This window comes from Aotus nancymaae, unplaced genomic scaffold (assembly GCF_030222135.1).
Source record: "Aotus nancymaae isolate 86718 unplaced genomic scaffold, 86718_ANA_hifiasm-v0.15.2.pri h1tg000079l, whole genome shotgun sequence".
In the NCBI taxonomy this organism is placed as follows: domain Eukaryota; kingdom Metazoa; phylum Chordata; class Mammalia; order Primates; family Aotidae; genus Aotus; species Aotus nancymaae.
Window position 1 is genome coordinate 6,088,556 of NW_026988494.1, and position 26,964 is coordinate 6,115,519.

The 26,964-nt window shown below is 37.7% G+C and overlaps 1 long non-coding RNA gene across 1 annotated transcript in view; it reads right to left on the reverse strand.

Annotated features, from left to right (window-relative positions):
- LOC105733573 (uncharacterized) overlaps positions 1-26,103 on the reverse strand; it is a 93,992-nt gene extending 67,889 nt beyond the window's left edge. The window contains exons 1-2 of the long non-coding RNA XR_010339600.1: positions 25,952-26,103; positions 21,191-21,331 (exon numbers count right to left, since the gene is read on the reverse strand). This is a non-coding gene — a long non-coding RNA (uncharacterized LOC105733573). The remainder of the gene's footprint in view (positions 1-21,190; positions 21,332-25,951) is intronic.
- Positions 26,104-26,964: the final 861 nt, after the last annotated feature.

Consider the following 26,964-nt stretch of genomic DNA (forward strand, 5'->3'; position numbering starts at 1 on the left):
TGTGGAGATCTTAAGTGGCTTAAACACACAGATTTACTCTCCCAAATGAGTGTAAGTCTTGTATGAAAGTCCCCCAAGACCTCATCTGAAATTGAAGCACCTTTTGTCTCTCTGCTCTGTCACTGTAGGCTTTAGCTATGGAATCTATATTCCAGACCTCCAGAAGGAGAGGAGAAAAGGAAAAAACACCCATCTGTATGCTGAGTTAGATCCTTTTAAAGATCCTTCTTAGCAGTTTCACACAATAATTCTGCTTTCATCACATTGGGAGGAACTTAGTAGTATAGTCACACCTAGCTGCAAAGGAGGCTGTGAATTCTAGTGTTTTAGCTGGGTATAATAGGTTCTGGAATAAAATTAGGGTTCTGCTATTAAGGAAGAGGGGGATACTTGATTTTGGTATCAAATATCAGAGGCTGCTTGATAGAGACAACTAGCAGCCTCTGCTTTAATAACCATAAGGGGAAATTGAAATTCAACATTAGAAAGGATGAAGTGGTGTATGAAGTTAGACAATAACTTTTCTTACATCCCAAGTTTGTGCAGTATGAATGCTACTGCCTGTGGGTCACTGAGGCTCTAGATTTATCTACAGTACCATGTTGAGTAGCAAAATAATAATGAAAAGTCATTATTCCCTCTTGGTCTCAATTATTTCCACGTAAAAAATGAGAAAATCTATTATATACCAGTTTTCAGACTTTTTCTTAGCAGCAGAATTCTTTCTTCAAACAAAATTTATGCAGTTTCCCAGATAAGACTGACAAAAGGGAGAACTTACTCCCACTGAATTGGGGGTTGCGGATTAGGAGCTTCCTACCATGATCTTTGTTCTCCAGTGTGGCCTCTGAGATACCCCAGGGCTCTAAGTACAAAAATGTGAAATACACTGGTCTTTATGCTCTTTAGACTTCAACAATTTAGGGTTTCATGACTCAGACCAAAAACAAGGGCTTTAGAAGCCTTTGTCTTTTTCTTCTAATACCTACTAAACAAAGGATTTGGGGGAGAAAACTTCTCTGAGAAGCCTTCTAATATCTGACCTTGTTTGGATAAAATAAAACATAAAATTTGACCCTCTGTAGGGTTTCTCTGGAATTTCTTACAAGCACAGATCTCTACATCTTACATATCTTGCCATTTATTAGAATTAGATAAGTAGCTGAATTAGATGTGTGCTATTAATGTTCTCAATGTTTCCTTCCATGAGGTGTTACTTCTAAAGACCACAAAACCATCGTTTAGCTAATCTACATCTGATGACACCTGAACTTCTATACATTTCTTAATGCTTGGATTCTATCCAAAGGTGAATATTGGAGGGAGAAGTTTGACTCTCTTCCATGTAGTCAATTTAATATGGTTATGCAGAGGGGGAAGATATTGTCCTACAGGAATTTTAACCAAAGTGCTGGAGTTTAAATTTCATGTGTGGCTTTTCCTTTATGAGGATTAGCTGCTGTGCAGGTCTGAAAAAAATGCTGGGGAGAAGTAAAATTATAGATAGAGATGGTGTAAAACCAAGGGTGGCTTTTGAGTCACACTTAATAGGAATATAGAACTCTTTACACTTTCCAAGTTTTCCCCATTCTACTGGGACTCTTAAACTGAAATAATAATCTCTTTCCCCCTTTAAATAATTCTTGTCCTACTTTTAAGACTACTAAGGGAATAAAATAAAACACATGCAAAACTTAACATCAGCATTACTAAAACATATGTAGCAGCATGCAGAAACTCCATAGATCTTGTAAAAATCCACTTAAGACCACAGAGAAAATCACCAAAAGTATGGGCCAAAATATACCTGAATGGAGAGTGTGTGTTTGGGGGGCAGGAAACTCACAGTTTACTCTTGGTCTTGTCATTACCCAAATCTGGACCTTCTGTACAGTCATTTTTATCTACCTGAATTTTTCCCTCACCCTTTATATAATTGAGTGATAGTCCTCTCTTGTCTTTCAGAAATACTGGGAATATTTTGTTAATTAACCTAATACTCTTGGGTCAAATGAAAGAAAGTGGCTCAATAACTCAAGGGGTATTATATCCGCAACAAACACTAATGAAATACAAGATGATATGGTTCTTGTAGTCATGGGACTGGCATTAGATCTAAGGTCATTTACAGAATACACAAGTTCATGATTATCTACTATTCTGCATGAATCCATAGCTCTTTGGCCAGGTTCTCAATTAGTGCTCTAAATTATTTAGTCCTCACATTCCCCTGACTTCCAGATGTTATCTCCTTTATTTTTAACCAGAGGTTTAAAAACATCCACTTTTACATGCAGTGAATTTTCCTGCATCCTAAATCTAGTGCTCCAAGTGGTGAGAGGTGACGTGCTACAAATCAATGGACTTTCAGATTTTTCTCTTCACTGCTGAGGTCACTGGGGCCCTTTCTTTCTCAATTCTAATAGTTCCAAACAGCCCAATGTCTCTAGTCCCTTGACCTTGAAATTTGGGCTTGCGTCCACAATATTCAGATCTGGGAGGCAGCCCAAGTATAGTTCTTGTCTGGCTGCAGCCCAAAAGTTTGGTGAAACTCCTAGAAACAAAATATCTATAAACAAACAAAATTAACTAATGCATTACTTTTATGCCATTCGAATTTAAATCAAAGCAATTATTTTTTAAAAGTCACATAAAAGTATAAAAGGAATTTTTTATTGGCCAAAAGATACTCTTTAGCAACATGGTGGTTTTTAGGAACAGGGCAGATGAGTTTTTTTTTGTTTGTTTTGTTTTGGTAGTTGGGATTGACTTATAATCAGTGGACATCTGGACAGTAGGCAAACTTGAAATGAAAGCTAGATTGCCCACCAATGTCACACTGCAGAGCATTGCTAAAGAAACCACTGGAAAAAGTATTAGAAATATATTTACATTGCACATGCAGCTCAGATCATTGCTGGGGTAGAGGCTGCATGCTTTCATTACCTGTCTAATAGTTTTTGCTATATAGAGAACCCCAAGACAATTCACAAGTTAAAGACTAGTAGCATGGAAAAGAATTCTCCCTTTGAAATAAAAGAGAGCTCTCTCAATTATAGCTCAAGTAACACATGCAAGTTATATATTTCAACTACAGGTACTAACAATATTTTAGTAAACATTATGAGCTAAAGAATTCTAGTCATGAGCTTTAAAACTCTTATTTAGATATTTTCCAATTTGTAACGTCCATCTGCTAACTCATTGATTTCTTCATTAATTTATTTAGCAAAGAGTGGTTGAACATTTTTTATGTACTAGCAAAATGCTACACATGACAGTTGCATAAGCAGGTAGAAGATACAATCAAATCTCATGTGGTGGTTTTAAAATAAGCCCATAAATTATTTTATGCTTCTCTCTTCAAAAAGTAGAGCTTAAATCCCTGCCCCTTGAATGAGGGCTGGATTTAGTGACTCATGTCTAACAATAGAATATTGCAGAAGTGACACAATGTGTCTTCTAAGACTAGGCATGGTAGTATGACCCTGTAGTCCCATCTACTCAGGAGGCTGAGGCAGGAGGATCACTTAAGCTCAGGAGTTTGAGTTTACAATGAGTTATGGCTGTGCTACTGCACTCCAGCCTGGGTCACAGAGTGAGACTCAATCAATCAATCAATCAAATCAGTTAATCAATAGAAATAAAGGGTATTGTGGCTTTGTCCCTCCTTTCTCTTTTCTATTACACACACTGGGGAAGTTATCTGCTATGTTGCAACGGCACTCAGGCAGCCTTATGGAGATGTCCTAATGGTGAGGATCTGATATTTCCAGCCAATATCCATGTGAGTGATCACCTTGGAAATGGCTCCTCCAGATTCTCAGGTAAGGCTATAGATAATACAGCTGCAGCTAATATCCTGATCGCAGCAACATGGGAAATCCTGAGCTAGAATCTTTGAGCTAAGCTGCTCCAGAATCCTAATCTTCAGAATTCTGTGAGATCATAAATGTTTATTACTTTCAGATACTTGGTTTTGGGGGTAATTTGTCACGCACTATTCAGAGGTTTCATAAGTATCTGACAAAATGATGCTTATCTCCTCAGCATCTATTCTGCTTTCCTTCATTGTTTAGAGATTCATATGCAAAGACTTAGTATGCCTAAAAGTAAGAATTTACTCTTCTTGCTATGAGAATAAAGAGATTATTCACCAAGCATCAGGACTTGGCTGGTATGGTATGCTGGCAGGAACTAGAAGAACATGTTTTGAATTGAAGCTTGAGGGTAGTAGACCAGGAAGGATGAAATACAAGGCTGGATAGGGGAGAGTTTACTGATACGGGATCTGCTTTCTTGAATCATGATTTAACATTTTAGCAAGAATGCCTGGAGTCCATCCTCGTGTGTTATGAGAATGACTCTTTGAAGCCTGGAAACAATGAAGGCCTACAGAAAATGAGGTGGAAACTTTTCTAATATTCTGCCTTGGCAAGGCAGAGTATTCGAGAAGAAGTCAAATAGTTCTGAGAGGTGAACGTATCAGAATGGATTATTTAAGATCTCTACTTAGAAAATCTGCCAGCTTATTATATTTCCAATTCTTTTTATTAAAATAATAAGAAATTTGCCAGTGAGAGTAGTGTTGTAATCACTGAGAAGTACAGGAGTGGCTCTCCTCTGTATCCAGGTTTAATGACAGGAGGTACTGCGGAGGATCTGGAATCCCTAAAGGGGGTAGAAATGTAAGATTCTGGAATTTCAGAGACCATATGGCAGTGCTTAACTATTTAGGTGAGATAGACATTATTACATGATGGAGAGCAACAGGGGTCTTGGCTCATAGAGGTGTATGGCAAAGGCCATACCCCAAAGAAAAGGATCATAATTTTCTTTGGGGTAAGACAAATGACCAACCAATGAAAATATTGCTTGACTTATAAAACAAACATCAAGAATAAGTGAGAAACTTGTTCTTATGCACTAAAATTGTAAGTCACAATCCTTTACCCAGTTGCCATACCTGTGATAGTTCTCAGAAGTAGAGCCTATTTACTACATGGAAATCTAGGTCTCTTTGAGGAAAGTCCTTGCAATGCAAGTGTATATAGTGGCAACTCCCCTAATTTTTCCCAAAAAGAATCTACACCCATTTCCCAAATAAATTCTATGGTAAGGAAAGAAGGTGCTGGATAATGGGCCTGAGTTAACACTGATTTCAGGGAACACAAAATGCCCTCATGACCCCTCTGATAGAGTGTCACAGAAACATGACAGTGGAGTGGGTGAAGTCCATCTCACAGTAATATTGGGTCCACCAACACACTCTGTGGTTTTTCCTCAGTTCCCTGAGGCACAATCAGGATGGATATATTTAAAAACATTTCCTAAACTATGGAAAAGACCCATTATAAAAGGATAGAAAAGACCAAGTGTAAGATACTAAAATTCCCTCACAACTCCACCAAGATAGCAAATCAGGAGCAATACTATATGCTAAATAAAATGGCAAAGACTAGTGTTACTCTCAAACACTTAAGGAAAGCAGAAGTGGTAGTCCTCATCGCATCCCCATTTAATTCACCAATCTGGTGAAAATTAGATGGTGAAAGTCATGGGAGATGATGTTGGACTATATCAACTTAACCAACTGGTAGCCACAAGCACAGTCAACGTGCTGGAAGTGGAAGATTTACCAGAAAGATCAAAACACCCTCTGAAATTCGGCATACAGCTATTGCTATAGTTCATGTCTTCTTTCAACGCCCATCAAGAAGGAGCATCAAAGGCTGTCTTCACTCACTTAAAATGAACTGCAAAACTTATATACACTTGTCCTAGGCTTTTGTTAGCTTTCCTTTCTTAGTAAGGTAGCTTGATAATCTTGACATTTTGCAGAACATCATGGTGAACTCCTCATTAAAGTAATGCCATCATGCAAGCTAAATGATAGTAATGTCACAATAGTAATGACATCATACAAGCTAAATCTAGTAAATAGGAAGTGATAAGTACTCTGGATGACCTAGTAAGATACATGCATGACAAAAGATCAGAAATATCTGCACAATTCAGGCACCTTCCAAATTTTGGGGAGAAAACCAATAGTCTGGGGCATTTTGGGATATTCCCTCCAAGGTAAATGACAAGTTATTGCACCCTGTACCTCTTACTACTAAGAAAGTACTTGGCAAACCTCTTTACATTTGGAGAGAGCATATGCCATGCTGGGGAATACTGCTTAAGTTAGTATTAATTTAGTGGCTGATATGAAACACTGCCAATTTTGAGTGGTGACCAGAACAAGGAAGACCACTGCAACATGTACTAGCTCTGAAGAAACTGGCCTTGCCACTAGGGACATATGACTTGGCATAGCTAATGTTGCCAGAAGTTACCACAGTGGATTAAACTTTCGAATTTCTCCCAAGCATTAATAGTTGAGTCACAATATAGTCCCCGTGGGGTTCGGGAACAAAGTCATGCCATCTGAGGCAGAGAATTATTCTTTGCTTAAATAAAAAGCTCCTGGGAGAGTTAGAGCAGCAAAGATGGCAGAACAGAAAGCCCCAGACCTCCTTCTCCCTTAGACACTGACTTAACAACAATACACAATTCAAAAAGCTTTTATGAGGAATTCAGAAACCAGTTAAGACATCACAGTACCATAGTCAAGCACAAAACTATGAACAGTTGTACTGAAACAAGAAAAACAATTGCATTTCACCCACTATAGTTCTTTCCTCAAGCCAGCACAGATTGGTGCAATTGAGAGGAAATGCCCAGCTCACAGCTTCTCCCTTGGGAGAGAAAGAGAAGCGGGGGTAGGGAGTGGACTACATCTAACCTTCTAGTTTGGGCACGGGCTGCAAAAGTATAGATTTATAGCTTGACTTACTTGAAGCTTTGATGCGGAACTGGCATACCTTTGATGCCTAGGATCACTTAGAACAAAGAACAACTCAGTGGCTACTCAGTGGCTTGTTGTAGCACCAGAGAACCTGCAGTATGACAAACTTTAAGACAGGTCATTTGATATGACTGAGCCAGAGGAACAAAAAGAAAAATGAAGAAAGCCTAAGGAACTTATGGTACATTACCAAGTCAAACAATATTTACATATGAGAGTCCACAAAGAAGAGAGAGAAAAAGGGATACAGAGCTTAGTTTGAAGAAGTCATTGATTTCTTCCTGATGTGGTTTGGATCTGTGTCCCCACCAGATCTCATGTTGAGAAATACTCCCCAGTGTTGGAAGTGGAGCCTGGTGGGATGTGACTGGATTATGAGACTGGATTTCTCATGAATGTTTAGCAGCATCCCCCTTTGTACTGTCTTTGTGACAGTGAGTGAGTTCTTATGAGATCTGGTCATTTAAAAGTGTGTGGCACCTTCCCGCTCACTCTCTCCTGCTCCAGGCACGGAACAAACCTGCTTCCCCTTTGCCTGCTGCCATGATTGTAAGTTTCTTGAGGTATTTCCAGAGGTCAAGTAGATGCCAGCATCATGCTTTCTGTATAACCTGATGAACCATGACCCAATTAAACCTCATTTCTTCATGCATTACCCAGTCTTGGGTATTTCTTTACAGCAATGCAAAAATGGACTAATACACTCCCCAGACCAATTGGACTAAATGGGAATTCAAATGTGAGAAACTCAAAGCACTCTAAGATGAATTTAAAGCAACCCACACCGAACCATATTGTAATCTAATTGTCCAAAGTCAAAGGCAAGGAGAGAATTTTGAAAACACCAAGAAACAAATGACTCATCACATACTAGGGGCTTACATAAGATTACTAGTGGGTTTCTCAGCAGAAACATTACCAGACAGAAGGGCATGGGATGATACATTCAAAGTGCTTAAAAAAAAAAAAAAAAAAAAGACCAAAAAAGAAAAAAAAAAACCACCCACTAATCAAGATTCTTCTATATCTATATATACTATATCCAGCAAAACTGACCTTTAAAAATGAAGGAAAAACCAAAACCTTTCCAGGTAAACAAAACTAAGGGAGTTCCTCACTGTGAGACATGTCTTAAATTAAAAGCTAAAGGAATGCTTCAGGTTTAAATAAAACAACTCTAGACACCAACATGAAAGCATATAAAAATATAAAAGTCTTTTACATGGGTAAATATATAGAAAAATTTGGAATCCTGTTTTCCTGTAATGGTGGTACATAAACAGTTTTAATTCAGGTATACAATTTAAAATATAAAAGCATAAATGTAACTATAAAATATATTAATAATACAAAACACAAAAACGTAATTTGTGACATCAATAACTTATGATGTAGGGGATAAAAGGAGCAGAGTTTTTGTATTCAACTGAAATTGTTACCCATTTAAAATAAATGGTTGCAACTAAGATTTTTAAAAATCTCAATGATGACCAAAAAGAAAACACCTATGGAAGATACACAAAAGAAAATAAGAAATAAATCAAAACATGCCACTACAAAATAATAAAGCACAAAGGAAGGAAGCAAGGCAGGAAAAGAGAGACAAAATTAAGTCATACAGAAAACAACTAACCAAACGTCAATAAGTTCTTCCCTATCAGTAATTACTTTACATATAAATGGATTAAACTCAATAAAAAGAGTAGCTACATGGATAAAAATAAAAATAACAAAAGATCAAAGTACTTGCCTGTAGGTGAGTCACCTGAAATCTGAAGACACACATAGGCTGAAGATGAAAGAATGAAATCAGACAATCTATGTAAATGGTGACCAAAAAAAAGCAGAGGTGGTCATACTTATATCAGATAAAAATCAATATAGAAACATGACTTGGACATCACTATAGACTAACTGAACCCAACAGACACAGAACATTCCAATCAGGAAGAGCAAAATACACGTTCTCCTCAAGCACATATGAAATATTCATCAGGATAGAGCACATATTAGGCCACAAAACAATTCTTAATAAATTTAAGATGAATGGAGTCATACCAATATATTTTCTGAACAAAATGGAATAAAATTGGAAACCAATTAAACAAATCAAACTGGAAAATTTACTTTTATATGGAAATTAAGCAACATACTTTTGAACAACCAATGGGTAAAAGAAGAAATCATAAAGAAAATTGGAAAATATCTTGGGAAAAATGAAAACACAACAAACCAAAACTTTATGGGATATAGCAAATGTCCTAGAAACATACAACCTAACAGGACTGTATCAAAAGTAAATTTTAAGATGTCAACAAACCTTCATCTAATAAGGAGAATAAATCAGTAATCAAAAATCTCCCAACAAAGAAGAGACCAGGACCAGATGGCTTCACTGGAAAAGTCTATGAAAAATTTAAAGAAAAATTAATCCCAATCCTTTTCAAACTTTTCCAAAAATTAAGAGAAAGCAACACTTCCAAACTCACTATATAGTGCCAGCATTATGCTTATATCAAAATCAGACAAAGATACTTTGAGACAGGAAACAACATACCAATATCCCCAATGAATATTGATGCAAAAATCCTCAACAAAATATTGGCAAACTGAATTTGCTAACACATTAAGGGATTATGCACCATGACCAAGTTGGATTTATTCCTAGAATGCAAGGATGGCTCAGTAAATAAAAAAAAAATCAATGCAATACACAACATTAACCAAATACATAAATAAAAAGCAAAACCACATGATTATCTCAATTGATGCAGAAAACTATGTGACAAAATACAATACCCTTTTCTAATAAAAGCACCCCACAAAGTATGAATAAAAATTACCTTAACATAATCAAGGCTATATATATGCAAAGTCCAAAGCTAACATACTCAACATTGAAAAACTGAATGTTTTCATCTAATTACAGGAACAAAGAAAGATGCCCCCTCTTACCACTTGTATTCAACAATACTAGAAGTCTCAGCCAGAGTAATTAAGCTGAAAAAGAAATAAAAGGCACAAATTTGATGGCATGATCTTATGAGGACAACCCTAAAAATTCCACCAAAAAGAAGCCTGTTGGAATTAATAAACAGATTCTGCAAAGTTGCAGAAAAAACAATCAAGACACAAAATTTATTTGCATTTCTATATGCTAACTATGAATAATCCAAAAAGGAAATTAAGAAAACATTCCCATTTCCTATAGCATTGCAAAGAATAAAATACTTAGGAATACACTTAACCAAGGACGTAAAAGACCTGTATACTGAAAACTATAAAACATTGCTGTAAGAAATTTTTTAAGACGCAAATAAGTTGAAAGGTATCACAGATTCATGGATTGGAAGACAATATTGTTAACATGTCCATACCACCCAAAGTAATGTACAGATTAAATGCAATCCTTATCAAAATCTCATTAGTTTTTCTTTCAAAAATAGAAAACATTTAAAAATGTATATGGAATCTCAAAGGACCCTAAGTGGCCAAAACAAAATTGAGAAAGAAAAGCAAAGCTAGAGGACTCAACACGTTCTGATTTCAAAACATATTACAAAGCTACAGAAATCAAGAGTTGATACTGACACAAAGACATACAAATGGACTACTGGAACTGAACAGACAGCCCAGAAATAGTCTCTAATGTATATGGTTACATGCTCTTCCATAAAAGCACCATGGGTTCATAATAGGGAAAGAGTAATCTCTTCAATAAATGATACTTGGAAAATTGGAAATTTGAATTTTGATCTTTCCCAGAGCTGAACCCATCTGAACCTGGACTTTTGTTGACTGGTAGGCTATTAATTGCTGCCTCAACTTCAGTCCTTGTTATTGGTCTATTCAGGGTTTCAGCTTCTTCCTGGTTTAGTCTTGGGAGGGTGCAAGTGTCCAGGAATTTATCCATTTCTTCCAGGTTTACTGGTTTATGTGCATAGAGTTGTTTGTAGTAATCTCTGATGGTAGTTTGTATTTCTGTGGAGTCGGTGGTGATATCCCCTTTATTGTTTTTTATTGCATCCATTTGATTTTTCTTTTTTTATTATTATTAATCTGGCTAGTGGTATGCCTATTTTGTTGATGTTTTCAAAAAACAGCTCCTGGATTTATTGATTTTTTAAAGGGTTTTTTGTGTCTCTATCTCCTTCATTTCTGTTCTGATCTTAGTTATTTCTTGTATTCTGCTAGCTTTTGAGTTTTTTTCATCTTGCTCCTCTAGCTCTTTCAATTTTGATGATAGGGTGTTGATTTTAGATCTTTCCTGGCTTCTCATGTGGGCATTTAGTGCTATATGTTTCCCTCTCGACACTGCTTGGAATGTGTCCCAGAGATTCTGGTACATTGTGTCCTCATTCTCGTTCGTTTTGAAGAACATCTTTATTTCTACCTTCATTTCATTGTCTATCCAGTAACATTCAGGAGCCAGTTGTTCAGTTTCCATGAAGTTGTGCGGTTTTGAGTGAGTTTCTTAATCCTGAGATCTAACTTGATTGCACTGTGGTCTGAGACACTGTTATGATTTCTGTTCTTTTGCATTTGCTGAGGAGTGATTTACTTCCAATTATGTGGTCAATTTTAGAGTAAGTGTGATGTGGTGGTGAGAAGAATATATATTCTGTGGATTTGGGGTGGAGAGTTCTGTAGATGTCTATTAGGTTGCTTGTTCCAGTTCTGTGTTCAAGACCTGGATATCCTTGTTGGTTTTCTATCTCGTTGATCTGTTTAATATTGACAGTGGAGTGTTAAAGTCTCCCACTATTATTGCCCGGCAGTCTAAGTCTCTTTGTAGGTGGTTAAGACTTGCTTTATGTATCTGGGTGCTCCTGTATTGGGTGCATATATATTTAGGATAGTTAGTTAGCTCTTCTTGCTGTATTGATCCTTTCACCATTATGTAATGCCCTTCGTTGTCTCTTTTGATCTTTGTTGATTTAAAGTCCATTTTATCAGAGACTAGAATTGCAACCCTTGCTTTTTTTTTTTTTTTTCTCTTAATTTGCTTGGTAGATTTTCTTCCATCCCTTTATTTTGAGTCTATGTCTGTCTTTGCATGTGATATGGGTCTCCTGAATATAGCACACTGATGGGTCTTGACTTTTTACCCAGTTTGCCAGTCTGTTTCTTTTGATTGGGGCATTCAGCCCATTTACATTTAAGGTTAAATATTGTTATGTGTGGATTTGATCCTGCCATTTTGATACTCGCTGGTTGTTTTGCCTGTTAGTTGACACAGTTTCTTCATTGTGTTGGTTGTCTTTACCATTTGGTACATTTTTGCAGTGGCTGGTACTGGTTGTTCCATGTTTAGTGCTTCCTTCAGAAGCTCTTGTAAGGCAGGCCTGGTGGTGATCTCTGAGCAATTGCTTGTTCATAAAGAATTTTATTCCTCCTTCACTTATGAAGCTTAGTTTGGCTGGGTATGAGATTCTGGGTTGAAAGTTCTTTTAAGAATGCTGAATACTGGTCCCCACTCTCTTCTGGCTTGTAGGGTTTCCGCTGAGAGATCTGCTGTAAGTCGAACAGGCTTTCCTTTGTGACTGACTCAACCATTCTATCTGGTTGCCCTTAGCATTTTTTCCTTCATTCCAACCCTGGTGAATCTGATGATTATGTGCCTTGGGGTTGCTCTTCTTAAGGAGTATCTCTGTGGGGTTCTTTGTATTTCCTGTATTTCAATGTTGGCCTGCTTTGCTAGGTTGGGGAAGTTCTCCTGGATAGTATCCTGAAGAGTGTTTTCCAGCTTGGATTCATTTTCCCCATCCTCTTCAGGTACATTGATCAAGCGTAGATTAGGTCTTTTCACATAATCCCATATTTCTTGGAGGCTTTGTTCATTTCTTTTCACTCTTTTTTCTCTTTTCTTGCCTTCTCTTTTTATTTCATTGAGTTGGTTTTCAATCTTTGATATCCTTTCTTCTGCTTGATCAATTTGGCTATTGAAACTTGTATATGCTTCATGAAGTTCTCATGCTGTGTTTTTCAGCTCCATCAAGTTGTTTATGTTCTTCTGTAGGCTGGTCATTCTAGTCAATCTTTTTTCAAGGTTCTTAGTTTCTTTGCATTGGGTTAGAACATGTTCTTTTAGCTCAGAGAAGTTTGTTGTTACCCATCTTCTGAAGCCTGCTTCTGTCAGCTCATCAAAATCATTTTCTGGCCTGTTTTGTTGCCTTGCTGGTGAGTCATTGTGATCTCTTTGGGGAGGAGAGGCATTCTGGACTTTGATGTTTTTATCCTTTTTGCACTGGTTTCTTCCCATCTTCATGACTTTATCTATCTTTGATCTTTGAAGTTGGTGATTTGAGTGGGATCTCTGAGTGGACGTCCTTTCTGTTAAAGTTGGGGTTATTTCTCCTGTATAAGGCTTTTTTTTTTTTAATGCCTGTGTGGGCATATACCCTCCCCTATCCTCACCCCCACCCCTGCTTTCAACTCTCCCTTCTATGGGATGGGTAGTTCTTTCTTGAAAGCTTTCTCAGTATTGCACCAAGTCTCCGTACTGGTCTGTGCTGAAAAGGCACTGGTCTGGCAGGGGCTGCTGGACTGGGCTGCTGCCCGGGTCTGCAACTCCAGGCAGTTCTCAGCCAGGCGGTGTTTTCCTGGGCTGTGTGTTGCTGAAGTCTCACAGTGTAGTGCTGTATGTGATTTAGAGTACCAAGGAGGTGATGCCCCTGATCCTCTGTGCCAGATACACTTTACAGGTGGGGCAATGCCCCACCTTGCCTTGGCTCACCCTCTTTGGGCTGCTTTCACCCCCTTTTTGGGGGTTAATTGCACTGTTCAACCAGTCCTTTTGGAACAATCCTGGTACCTTGCTCGGAGACGCAGATATTGCTCTGGTTCTGTGTCTAACTCAATGGGAGCTGCACTCTGGAGATGCTCCCTTTCAGCCATCTTGGTCCCCCTCCTTCCATGTGTCTGAGATGCCTTTTAATAGCCATCCAACTTGGGTATGACAGCATGCATAGTTATGGTGCTGCTGTCCTTTGAAATATAGAATACACTTTGAATTGATGAGCATGATATGGTTTATGTTGCTTATAGACAGAAAATGAGATCACAAAACAAAGAGTGGCTATTCTTATCATCATTTTCAGTGGCCCACTTGGTAATTTGTGCTTTCTATCTTTACAACAGGCTCTGTTGGATCATAAGTTCTATTGCTGGAAAAGAAGTTTTATACCAGGGAAACAGGATATGGGTTTCACTAAAACCAAAGCTACTGGTACTGCCTAGTTCCTTGGGACTAGAACAAGAGGCAAAGAAAGAAATAATTATATTGACTGAAGTATGTGACTATCATGAGAAGATACTGTTGCTCTTATATAATAAGGGCAAGAGAAAAAAATCAGAGGATTTAATAGGAATGTGTCTTGGTGCTCAATGCCCAGTAATAATGATGGATGGGTAGTTGCAGTAACTAAGCTTGACAAAGGTTGAAATGAAAAGGTGGGGAAACATTTTCAGAAATGTGAGTACAAGTTACTTCCCTGGCAAAAGCCTCCAGCACCTGTGAGAGAACTCAAGAAAAGCATGACAGAAGAAGAGGATCAATATAAATAATGATCTTGAAGTCAGCTGCAGCGTAAGAACTACAGATAATCACTCTAACCATTTTTCTGAGTCTTTAAAAAATTTTTATCTGGCCATGACTTTGAAGAATTTCTAATGAGACAAATTTAACTCAACTTGGTACATAAGTGAATGTGGGTAGTACCAGAGGTGATTTGTAGCTGATGCCTTTGCTGACCACCTACTTCCTCTCTGCTTTCACTGTTCCCATATACATCTGCAGGTTCATACATCAAACACAGCTTCTCATCTCCATGTCACTTTGAGAGCTTCTTCTGGCCACTAGAACATGTTAAGCTCAAATAGGACAGGTAGGGAGGAACAGGGCACAGAAGTTCTATGAACACCTTCAACAATGAAAAATGGGAATTACTAAATACATATCTAAGCTTTCTTACCTTTGGGTAGGGCAGTTATCAGTGAGCCTGGTAACTAATGACTTACAGTGACAGGCTGATTATTAACACCTTCTACAGGCTTCATTCTGCTTGCTCTGAATTGCCTCCCAAATAAATGAAGCATTCAGTTCCAATGGGTGATTTGCTTCAGTATTTTGGGTCTCAGTTAAGATCTCTAAGGCTAAGGGAGATTCTCTTTCCTCATGCAATAATTACATGCAACCTCCAGGCACTCTGACTGACCTTAAATGATTTGCTATCTTCTTACTTCTGTATGTAAATCTGCATATTGCTTCTGCTTTAAATATATCTCAGTAGCATATCAAGAATATTTAATCAGCTAAAATTAGAAAATTTTCTAATCAGGAGACGGAAATCTAAAGAACAGAGGAAATAGCTTGAAGTTTAGAATTTTTGATCTTCCATTCTCCATCTCTCAACAATTTCCCATGAAGCCCTAAAAAGGCCAGTTAACTTCTTAGTGTCTATGCTTCCTAATGTGTTAAAAGAGACTCCTAACCCTATGATGTAAGGGCAGTAAAGCAGATGAATTATTTAATGTTAGATGATCTATAACCTGCCACACACTATTATTCTGAAGATGCCCGTGCATTATTCATTGTTGAATGCACTTATGTTACGTTACTAGCTTACACAATCACTCACAAATTTCAGATATTACACACACTTTTTAATAGGTGGCAAAAACGATTCATGTTGTGTGATATTTTTAGCTAAAATGAGTTAATTCTAAATGACCTAGAGTGAAATGTTTTTAGACTATGTAAAAATGATAAACCTAACCTTCTTGTTGGTAAGTATTATCATGGTTTTTATTTGTAGTTCAGTGGACCCTTGGCATTCAGGGATTTAATAACACAATTTGTATTCTTCAGAGGCAACCTCAAGGGTTCATGCCATAGAGTGGTGTGTAGTTTTGTGGTGGCATGGATTTTAATTGTAAAAACTAATGGGCTGATATGTGGAAGCTGCCCCAATACCACTACTCATGAACAGCGAGCTGGCTGCTTCTTATCCTAGTAAGTGGCTCATCTTAACTTTGTTCTTCTCTTTCATGAGCAGTAGCTGTTCTTAAGTGATAAAAACTTCATATATTTTTGAAAAACGGCTCTTATGGGAGAAATACACCATTGCTAGTGCTGGTGATGAAAATGAAGAATTCTAAGAAGTGCTTACTCTTAGCCAGAAAAGAGAGATTTTTAATAAAGAGTATGATGTTGAACTAGGCAGACTTAAATCCATGATATGACAGAGTCCACCAAGTGGGTATATGAACACCAGAAAAATCATTTTATGAAATTTTTAATGAGTCTTCATCAAATCAAAAGTTGATTTTTACATTTTTCTCTTTTAAAACAACTACTCATCTGAAGGTCAGAAAGGGAGCTTTAAAGTTTTTGTTTTACTTTGTAATCTTTTATAGGACAGATTGTATGTTATAGTAATGTTCTTTTGCATTTCTTTTATAAATTTTAATAGCGTTTTAGTTCATTCTTTTGCATTTTATAAGAAGAAAAAGCACAAACTTCAAATGAAAATGTTCTTTTTTTTAAAAAAAAAACACTGAATCATTAAATTCCTTATTTTGTTGTATTGTACCAGCCCTTCAGAAATAATAATTAAAAATAGAGATATCCAACATGCTTCTACTGTTCTTAACTTTTACTGGAATATTTCTAGGGTTTTCAAAGTATATTTTATCGAACAGTTGAACTCTTTGAAGAAAAAGTTCTATGACAAAGCTGTAGAAATCTGCCATTCTCTGTTTCCATGTTAGAGAATCAAAGAGCATATTCACCTATTAATTGTACCAAGCAGCCCTGTAATTTAATCTTTTATGGATTAATTTTGTTTTATCCTGGGTTAAATTGTCTTCCAGAAATTAAAGGGAGAACAGTCCCTACTGTCTTATGAAGCCAAATAACTTGGAGGTTACATTATAGGAGAAAAAAGAAATGTGTATCAGTTTTTAAACTCATCCTCAAGCAAGTTGGCAGTCACTCATTTTGAGAACATGAAGGAAAACCCCTGCCACAATGTCCCCAATGGCAGTCACAGAACAGAAACCAAGACCTCCAACTATTGAAAATAAGTCACAAATGAAAGCTTCCCAAAGTGAACCATTGCCATGTAAAGAATGTGAACAATTACTGTGCCAGAGACGGTGGACTACTACATTTTGCGATTAAGAAGACAAACTTTCCCTATGCTTTCTTTTGTAGGCTTCTGGGTCAGTTTAACCTAAGAATTATAAGGCAAACTGTGGAAAGCTTTGATCCACTGGCAACTAGTTTTTCTGTTTGAATCACGATTTTTTTTTTCAATTCTCTACTATGTGACTGCAATTGTGATCTAGGGTCCCCTCCTTCATATTGTCTTAATCACCAGCAACATCCTGGTTCATAAAACTTGGCTACATAATAATCAACCCTATGAAGTCAGAGTGATAAAAAGCTTTATAATAATAAACCTTTTTGCTTTTATAACTTGGGTATTCACATAAAGGTTAATGTAAACTGTTTAAAACTTTCACATTGCTGTTGGTCAATTGCATCAATGTTCTTTAGTGAAATTTGCCTGAAGTTTCCTTTTGTGTGTTACTTGGTCAAGTTTTAACATCACACTTCTATTTTTCATCCCTGTATTTTAAGACACTATATATATTCTGTTATCTATCTGCCAGAGACTTTGAAAGACTTCAACTGTAACACTAAACAGCAGTAATTTTGGACAATATTTTAAAAAATTTTCCCCTTCTATCATGTTTACTTATATAAATTTTGTATGTTCTCTTTAACCAACATCGGTAGTGTTAACTTTCCTTAAAAAATGTTTTTTCCAGATTTACAAAATCTAATAAATATCTTTTCTAAGGGGATTTTTTCCCATAAGTTATTGGGGTACAGATAGTATTTGGTTACCTAAGTTCTTTAGTGGTGATTTGTGAGACTGCACCATATTTTGTCATTCACCTCTCGCTCCACTCCCACCCTTTACTCCAAGTCCCCAAAATCCATTGTATTATTCTTATACCTTTGCATCCTTATAGCTTAGCTCCCACATATCAGTGAGAACATACGATGCTTGGTTTTCCATTCCTGAATTATTTTACTTAGAATAATAGTCTCCAATCTCATCCAGATCACTGCAAATGCTGTTAATTCCATTTTATGGCTGGGTAGTATTCCAACATATATATATATATATATGTGTGTGTGTGTGTGTGTGTGTGTGTGTGTGTGTGTGTGTATATATATTTTACATATGTGTATACACACACATACACCTATCACAGTTTCTTTATCTACTCATTGATTGATGGGCATTTGGGTTGGTTCCATGATTTTGCTATTGTGAATTGTGCTGCTATAAACGTGTGTGCAAGTATCTTTTTCAAATAATGACTTCTTTTCCTCTGGGTATCCAGTAGTTGGACTGCTGAATCAAATGATAATTCTACTTTTAGTTCTTTAAGGAATCTCCACACTGTTTTCTATAGTGGCTTTACTAGTTTACATTCCCAACACCAGTGTAGAAGTGTTCCCTGTTCACTGCATACACGTCAACATCTACGGTTTTTTGATTTTTTGGTTATGGCTATTCTTGCAGGAGTAAGGTGGTATCGTATTGTGGTTTTGATTTGCATTTCCCTGATCATTAGTGATGTCGAATATTTTTTCATGTTTGTTGGCCATTTGTATATTTTCTTTTGAGAACTGTCTATTCATGTCCTTAGCCCAATTTTTGATGGGATTATTTGTTTTTATCTTAGTGATTTAAGTTTGTTATAGATTCTGGATATTAGTCCTTCGTCAGACATATAGATTGTAAAGATTTTCTCCCACACTGTGTGTTGTCTGTTTACTCTGCTGACTATTCCTTTTCCTGTGCAAAAGCTCTTTAGTTTAATTAGGTCCCAGAAATCTCTTATTATTCATGGCTATAGCATAAGGTGTCCTATACCACTTTCTTTCTAACCTTGTCTTCAAATCAGAAAGGAAAAGGTGAAAATGGAAAGGAACTTCAGGGATAGGTGTAAAAAGCAAAGGGACACTGAAAGAGACCCAGTGTGAGATAATGGGATATAAAAAGCTGCTTCGTTAAACTTCCCATTCTATAAATTTTTCCCTAAAAAAGAAGTTATCACCTAAGAAAGAAAGGTGATTAAGGCAGATAAAGAATGGGCTTTCAGATGTTCCGGCAGGCCACTATTAATCAAGATTTTTCAGCTATAAAAAAAGAATGGTTAATGTCAACTATATCTAGCTTTTGGAGGGAAGATTAGGAAAGATACTCTATAGAGCTCTAGAATGTAATCCTGCAGAAATATAAACCATTACTGTTACTTTATAGATTTCCAGCATCCACTATTGACTCTCTTGCATCTAGAAAAATTTTCATTATTAAGATTATGGGCCAGGCGCAGTGGTTCACAAGTGTAAATCCCAGCACTTTAGGAGGCAGAGGTAGGTAGATTGTTTGAGGTCAGGAATTCAAGATCAGCTTGAGCAACATGGTGAAACCCCTAAAATACAAGAATTAGCCAGGCATGGTGATGTACATCTGTGGTCCCGCCAATGGGAAGGCCGAGATGGAAGAACTGCTTGAGTCCAGGAGGTTGAGAATGCAGTGAGCTGTGATTTTGCCACTGCACTACAGCCTGAACAACAGAAAGAGACCCTGTCTCACATTTTAAAAAGTCCTTTATGATGAGTTTATGTGTTTTGCAGGGACATGGATGAAACTGGAAACCATCATTCTCAGCAAACTGACACAAGAACAGAAAACAAAACACAGCATGTTCTTACTCATAAGTGGATGTTTAACAATGAGAACACACAGACACAGGGAGGGGAACATCACACACCAGGGCCTGGCAGGTGGGGGGCTAGGGGAGGAATAACAGGGGGTAGGGGGATTGGGAGGGATAGCAGTAGGAGAAATACCTAATGTAGATGATGGGGTGACGGATGCAGCAAACCACCACCATCGCACATGTATACCTATGTAACAAACCTGCACGATCTGCACATGTACCCTAGAACTTAAAGTATAATAATTTTTTTAAAAAAAGTATCTTATAAATTGAAACAAACAAACAAGCAAAAAAAGTCATCTATATTGTATTGGGAAAAATGACCAAAAACTATACAAGTTATTTATGGCAAGTTCTGGCTGACCACAGAACTGTCCAGGAAAAAAAAACTCTTATAAGATCAGTTGATATATTCCTTATTAATGACAAGAAGTTATAATCACCAATATGGCCTTCTACACTATTTTTTTAAAGAAAACTTCAGCAAATAATTACAACTTTGTAACCACTACTGTTCTTCTTAAAAGAATGAGTACTAAGACAAAAAAGAAAAGGAAATTATTTAAAAGATGTGAGACCTTGACAAGAAACTTGTTCAGAAGAAAGATCTTGGCCTGAAACCACTTACCTATATCTTCTGTTCATTTACCTCTCTTTCTGTGTGTGCTCCTATTGTATATCCTATCCTTGACCTTGGTCATTTGTGGTTGGTTCTATGGCAGTGGTTGCTGGAGAAGTAATTCGATTTTTTGTCTCATCTATTTTTAACTTCCTTTTCCTAATTTTCTATCTATATGTAAACTACTGGCAACATCTTGCTGGTGAAGAGAGTGTATACTTTCCAAAAGGCATCATTTTGGGTTCTACAAATGTTTCTAACGTCCCTTCTGCTAATATAAGCACTCCTGCAGGTGGCAAATAGTATTTTGATCATTAAGGGCATGAATGAGGACCATAAAAAAAATAAAAAATAATGTCTATAAAATTGAAGCCCAAGGTCTTAAACCCATGGAAATATTCTATTGCCCTTTAAAACATCCATGGAAGTATACTCCTCTAGAGGCAATAACCGAATGAAATGCCCATGCTTGATGCTATTCAGAGGCATCAATTTGCATAGTTAGAGGCATATCGAGGAGAACAAAGTACCAAGTAGCCCTGGAAGAACTTTGTAGAAGTTCATGAAAGTATTTAGGTAAGTAGAGGCGACAGGCATACAATGTCTATACTACAGAGGTGCAGTCTAATTTCCTCATGATTTCCTTCCCCACCTGAGAATCCAATTTCTTAAGAAAATGAAACATGATTGAGATGGTTCAGCAAAGACCGAGAAAATCAGATGAACAACTACAACTAACTGACTTATACTGTGAGCCACACAGTTACATGTCACTTGGGAAACTAACATTTGTAGAATTTACAATCACTTTCAACACTGGATCCTTACATTCATTGTGATGACAGTATTATTTTAACTTCCCACTTTGCAAATAGAATAAAGAAAATAAGACTCAGTCCTTTACTTACAGTTAATGATGGAAGTCAGGACATGGTACTCCTGTATATGGCACCTTGCCATTTGAGAAAACAGCAGAAGAAAGGTCACTCTCTTCTTGCCCTGGTCCTTCTCTCCCAAAGCAGTTATTTCCTGAGGCACCAACCCTATAACTGGAGGACAGGAATATCTTTATCTCTGGAGGTACAGGGACACAGAGAAAAATATGGACAAACGGGCCTTAAGTTTCCCCAAGTTTATTACCATTAGTTCATGCACCTTTATCTAAGCATGCTTCTTTTCCAAGGCCACTTCTTCATCAGGCTTAGCATAAAAATACACAGGTTTATCCATTTCTTCAGGTCTTCATTTCTTTAAGAAGGCTCCTGTGTCATGTACAACTTACATTAAATCTGTATGCTTTTTCTCTTGGTAATCTTTCTTTACAGGGATCTTAGCCATGAACCAAGCAATGGATAAGAAAAGATTTTATTTCACCTACAGTTTCTTTTCTCCTGCACTCCTAAGCACAAAGCTAGCACTATCTACAAATCACATCTTTTCCCATCACCTTCAAGCGGTTACCTATATTGTAAGGAGTATGCTCTATGCATGTGAAATGACAGATAATCAAACAGAACACACAAAGGGAACACTGGATGAGTCTCCTCACTCTGCTGACAGAATGGTTGGTGCAGATGGCATAGCTGACTGTTAGTAGCTGGCTCTGATCCAACTCTGAGATTAGCTTGAAGATTCCTATAGACCTTATCAAGTGGTATGCCCATATAAAAAACACCATAACATGTGTGTAGAACACATATTGATTCAATCTGCAAGCCATGCTTGGATTCCCATTCCACTTGTTTCCAATGTATGCATGCTGGTGAGGATAAAGATTTCTCAGGCTCATTTGGTCCTGGGTTTTCCTGACTTTAAAAGGTGCACAAGACCTTGCAACTCTGTCTCTCATAGTCACCTCATGTATTTTTAAAATCTTTATTACAATGACTGAATGATGGAGGATTCACAAGTATCCCTCTGTGTTTGAAGAACCTTACTGAATGCTCTCTGAGCTTGGGATTTGGACTTTTAAAGACGCTCACCATTTATTATAACCATCATTTTTCTGCCCTGGATTTTCCTGAAAGGTGTAGAAACTGGTTTTTGAAAGATAAGGATAATTGAAAAAGATGAAGAGGCTTTACAGGTGACCCCATTCAGCTCGTTCCAAATTACTTTTAGGGAGAGGACCTGAGATTCTTTTCTCCCCCATAAGTGTCAGCTATTCAATCACTGTTTGTAAACCATGATCTAAGCTTTCCTGAGTGCCTCAGGCCAGGTTCCTTTGCTTTTCTACTGTAGCATATGGTTACATGGTGTTTCTGCTCCAGGAAAAAGCCCTGAGACAACTCTTACTGTCAAAAATGTGTTTTTCCCTAAGTGGGAGGTCAACAGCATCTCCATATCCCCGCCTGGAAGAAGAAACGAAATGCCGCATGTGACACCCACTAATCATCTACCTTTCAAGGGCTTGATTTGGTAATTTTCTCTGAGGATAAAGCAGCTGACAAAAATGCTTTCAAGATGGAAAGGGGGCTTGTAAACCTGCCTGACTTATTATTTTCTGCCTGAAAGCAACAAACATCTGTTTCCTTGATAAAGTAACCAGGTCCACATTTGAAGAGAACAAAGCTATTTAGTTAGCTTCTAGTTACTGATTCTTCTTGAGAACATTACCCCAAGGGCTCTGGGCAGTGAAACACTGAACGTCACCTCAACCTCTCTAGATTCCCCTATGCAGTCTGTCAATAGCCTCAATTCCATGCCATGAGACATTTTTTCGTACTATAAAATATTGGCAAATGCTGTTGAGCACAGAAAATAGGAAATAGTTGTTTATTTTGACTGAGATATTGGACAAGGGCATAACTTAGAAATTTTTTTGCAGGTCAATGGATCCCGCTCTTAAATAGCCAGAAGTCCAAAGAAATGACTAGGTCTCTTCCTAGGTCTAGAAAGATGTGAAACTTTTGTTTGTATTTTTTTTGTGTTATGTTTGAGTCTCATTACTACACTTAAAAAATTTATATCCTCAGCTCATGACAAAGTTTATTCTATTATCTGTCATCTTAAAACTGTAACAAACAATTGTTCTTCATTCAATTTTTTTTCAACAAATATTTTGAGTATATTTATGTGCCAGACACTTGTTTAGGTACTTTAAAAACGTTAGAAAACAAAAGCCGAGGATCCCTGTTCTGCTGAAAACTTCTACTCCAGGTAATAATTATCAAGCATAATAAGAAGATTGCATACTGCAAATATATATGTATCTATATATTGGCAGAGTCATGAAAATCAGGGAAGCCAGAGAGAATTACTGGATGGAGGACAGTCGCAATTTTAAAGAGGATAATCAGGATAAGTCTCACTGAGAAGGTGACATGTGAATGAAAGCTTGAAGGAAGTGTAAAAGCTATCCACACAGATACTCAAAGAACAACATTGTAGGGACAAGGGAAATCCAGCGCAAAGGCAAGAAGGCAAGAGCATGCCTGGAAAGTCCAAGGAACATCCTGGAAGCCAATATGCCTGGAGAGAAATGATCAAGCAGGAAAGTAGCAGGATATGAGGCCAGAGAAGTAAAGCTGGGAAGGGTAAGAAGTGGGGGGCTATGTAGATGCCTTTAACTGATACAAAAACTAAAAACTTTGGCTTATTCTCTGAGTGAAATGGAAGCTTTTACAGGATAGTAAGCAATAGAGTCATATGAATCACCTCACATTTTAAAAGGGTCACTCTGTGCTTTTCCAAAATAGACTTCATTAGGTAACAAGTATAGAATCAAGTAATTATTTTAGAAGACTACTGAAAAAAATCCAAGCAAGGCGCTCAGGAAAGGATGCTAGCAGTAGTAGAGGTGGTAAGAAGTGCAACATTCTGGATATATTTTGAAGAGTCAATAGGAATGCATGTTAGCTTGGACATGAGGCATGAAAAAAACAGAGGTAAGTCAAGGATTACTTCAAGATTTTTGGCCTTAGCAACTGGATGGATGGAGGTGCATCAGTTGAGATGGGGGAAAACTCTTAAGTGAAATGAACTTAGGAAAGAATATCAGAAGTCCAGTCTTGAACATGTTATGTTTGAAATGTCCATTAGATATTCCAGTGGAGATGTTTCACAGGATGCTGGATTTATGGGTTTGGATAGATCTGAGATGGAAGTATAAGTTTGGCGTATGTATGCTATTTAAAGCTATGCTGCTGTAGGACGTTATCAAAAAAGTAAATGTAGATAGAAAAGAGAACCAAAGATTGAGCCCTGGAGCTTGCCAAAGAGGTCAGAGATAAGAGGAAGAACCAGTGAGGAAGACAGAGGAATTGTTAGTGAGGTGGAAGAGAAAACAAGAGAATGTGGTGTTCTAAAGACCAAGGCACAGAAACCCTATCAAGGGGGAGGGAGTTATAAATGTACCAAATGCTGATGAAAAGGTGAAGACTGGAAATGCCCAATGGATTTAGCAACATGAATCTCATTGATGACCTTGATGAGAGCTGATTGAAGTGGAGTGAGTCTAACAATGAGAAAAACGCTGTTGGGGACCAAAAAAAAAATGTAGAAAAAATTTGAGTCATTTGTTTGAAAATAAATATGAAATCTGGAGTGGAAGCTGGTGGCAGGAGATGAACTCAAACTAAGTTTCTGATTTTTAAGATGAAAAAAATGGTATTTGCATGTTATGCTGATGGAAACAATTCAGGATGGAGGAAAAAATAATGATGCAAAACTGGAGAGCATTCATGAAGAAATACTCTTGCATAAGCAAGAACAGATGGGATCTGGTGCACTGGATGGAATGTCTCTGGATGTGAGTACAAATATTTCATCTATGGCTACTGGTGGGAAGGTAGAGTATGTGTGAAATGTGGGAAAGTAGGTAGATGTGACCGTGCTAGTCTGGCAGAATCTCTTAGGAGACCTTTTTCAGTGAGGTAGGACACAAGATCATCAGATGAAAATGATGAGGATAGGGGAGGAATTTTTGAAGGTTTGAAAAAAAAAAAGTGGCTAATTGTTTACACCTTTGATACTCAAAGGAAGGTCATTGAAGCAGCAGTATTGGTGACAGCTGGGAGGCTGTCAGAAAAGCAGAATCTCAGGCCTCAGAACTCCTTCCTCAGAAGCTCCACTTAATCAGGATCCCCAAGTGTTTCATATGCACATTAACATCCCAGAAGACCTGCTCTTTGTAGAATATCACAGAACAAGCATAAAGAACATGAGCTTTTCAGCCAAGTAAATTAAACTCTAACTTAAAAATCATGTGATTTTCAGAAAATTGCTTAACCTCTGTGTAAGTTTCCTTATCTGTAAACTGGGGAAAACTATTAATATTAGCACAGTAGAAATAAAGGTGGCAGTAGTTGTTGTAATGACCACAGCAGGTAACATTCACTGAGCTGTATCAGTCAGGGTCTTGGTAGGAGGCTGGAATTCACTCAGGTAGTGTCAACTCTCTCTTCATGACTTGCAGGGCTCTTAGACAATACGAGTGCCCAGGCCCCACCCTGGCCAATTACAATAATCTCTGGGAATGCCAGGGGAGGCACTGGTAGTTTTCAAAAGCTCCCTTGGTGGTCTTGTGCAGCAAGGGTTGACAACCACTGATGTAAGTTAGTAGTCTTTAGTGAAGGGCCTACTTACAGAGATTTCGGCAGCATTAAGGAGCCAAAAATGGCATGTTGAAGCACCCAAGGACCAGCAAAACAGGCAAGACATTAACTTACCTGAGGTTGGAAGAACAAAGGAAGAAAACAGTGTCACTGCTGCAGCAGAGGAAGGACCACAGGTGGAGGTGGGCAGAGGTCAGCAATGGAGGGGTTGGGTTGCTGCCAGTGAGGGAGGCAGAAGTCGGAGGGGGCAGGAAGGAAGTTCCGTAGTCTTTCTTCTCCCGCCTACTGGTTCCCTGACACTTCCTCCCATTGGCTGGCCCCAAACTGAAGCTGGCAAGGGAATCTGGGTAATGTAGTCCTGCATAGAAGTCCTCTTTTCTGGGAAGAGAGCAGGCCAGAGAAGACGGCAGAATGACCGGAGGGGAAGGGAGTCCTGCTAAGGTGCCAAGTAGAGAATAATAAGTACAGGCACTTACTGCAGGCCAGGCTCTCTTCCAAGTGCTTTGCATGGCTTAACATTTTAGTAGATGGCTTCATTCTTTTTCATTAAAGCTCAGCACTTTTTTATTAAACAAGGAATTGTTCCAGGTCAATTCATTATTGGAGACAGTTAAATAATTCTAAGTTTTCAGATGCACAATCCCCAGAAGAGGGCATTAAATTGTTCCTGTGTGGTAAGGCTAAGAGCCCAGGGCTCAGCATCTGCCTTCTCTAGGCCAGCAGGGCACACCTACTAGATTTCTTGACAATGGGTTGGTTGCAGGAGTATAATTCGGGTGATTAAACAACTTGCCTTGGTCCCAATGACCCAGCTTTCTAATTTGTCTTAGAAAAAAACATGACACAGTGGGCCCATAAACTGTGGATCCTGCTAAATTCTATGACCCATTACCTAACTATATGAAGACATCTAAAGGACCAATGATAGTTATAAATTCTTTTGTTCTCTATTGTAAGATATTTTATATAAGGAACAGCAGTTATTGGAAAATACACAGCAAATACATTGTTTAAAGGTAGGAGAGGATAACGGGCTGGAAGGGGCAGATGAAGAGCCCCACCCAGTAACGATGGAACACAAAAGGTAATCTGGGTCACAGTTTAAAGCTATTTAAACATTGGTCAGG